Source organism: Mandrillus leucophaeus, unplaced genomic scaffold, assembly GCF_000951045.1.
Source record: "Mandrillus leucophaeus isolate KB7577 unplaced genomic scaffold, Mleu.le_1.0 Scaffold1544, whole genome shotgun sequence".
NCBI classification, from domain to species: domain Eukaryota; kingdom Metazoa; phylum Chordata; class Mammalia; order Primates; family Cercopithecidae; genus Mandrillus; species Mandrillus leucophaeus.
Window position 1 is genome coordinate 82,206 of NW_012101526.1, and position 1,594 is coordinate 83,799.

Sequence of the window (1,594 nt, forward strand, 5' to 3'; positions counted from 1 at the left end):
AGTGTAAAAGTGTTCCTATTTCTCCACATCCTCTCCAGCACCTGTTGTTTCCTGACTTTTTAATGATTGCCATTCTAACTGGCGTGAGATGGTATCTCATTGCGGTTTTGATTTGCATTTCCCCAATGACCAGTGAATGGTAAGTTTTTTCATGTTTATTGGCTGCATAAATGTCTTCTTTTGAGAAGTGTCTGTTCACATCCCTCACCCGCTTTTTGAAGGGGTTGTTGTTTTCTTGTAAATTTGTTTAAGTTCCTTGTAGATTCTGGATATTAGACCTTTGTCAGATGGGAAGATTGCAAAAATTTTCTCCCATTCTTTTGGTTGCCTGTTCACTCTGATGATAGTTTCATTTTTTGTGCAGAAGCTCTTTAGTTTGATTAGATCCCGTTTGCCAATTTTGGCTTTTATTGCAATTGCTTTTGGTGTTGTAGTCATGAAGTCTTTGCTCATGCCTGTGTCCTGAATGGTACTGCCTAGGTTTTCTTCTAGGATTTTTATTGTTTTGGGGCTTTACATTTAAGTATTTAATCCATCTTGAGTTAATTTTTGTATAAGGTGTAAGGAAGGGTTCCACTTTCTGTTTTCTGCATATGGCTAGTCAGGTTTCCTGGCACCATTTATTATATAGGGAATTCTTTCCCTGTTGCTTGTTTTTGTCAGGGTTGTTGAAGATAAGATGATTGTAGATGTGTGGTGTTATTTCTCAAGTCTCTGTTCTGTTGCTTTGGTCTATATATCAGTTTTGCTACCCGTACCAAGCTGTTTTGGTTACTGTGGCATTGTAGTATAGTTTGAAGTCAGGTGGTGCAATGTCTCCAGCTTTTTTTTTTTTTTTTGGCTTAGGATTGTCTTGGCTATACGGGCTCATTTTTGGTTCCATATGAAGTTTAATGTGTTTTTTTTTCTAATTCTGCAAAGTCACTGGTAGCTTGATAGGAACAGCATAGAATCTATAAATTACTTTTGGCAGTATGGCCATTTTCACAATATTGATTCTTCCTATCCATGAGCACGGAATGTTCTTCCATTTGTTTGTGTCCTGTTTTATTTCCTTGAGCAGTGGTTTTTAGTTCTCCTTGAAGAGGTCCTTCACGTCCCTTGCAAGTTGTATTCCTAGGTATTTTATTCTCTTTGTAGCAATTGTGAATGGGAGTTCACTCATGATTTGGTTCCCTGCTTGTCTATTGTTGGTGTATAGGAATGGTTGTGATTTTTGCACATTGATTTTGCATCTGAAGACTTTGTTGAAGTTGCTTATCAGCTTAAGGAGTATTTGGACTGAGACGATGGGGTTTTCTAAATATACAATCAAGTCATCCACAAACAGAGACAATTTGATTTTCTCTCCTGCTATTTGAATACCCTTTATTTCTTTTTTTAAATTATACTTTATGTTCTAGGGTACATGTGCACAACGTGCAGGTTTGTTACATACGTATACATGTGCCATGTTGGTGTGCTGTACCTATTAACTTGTCATTTACATTAGGTATATCTCCTAATGCTATCCCTCCACACTTCCCCCACCCCATGACAAGCCCCGGTGTGTGATGTTCCCTTTCCTGTGTCCAAGTGTTCTCATTGTTCAATT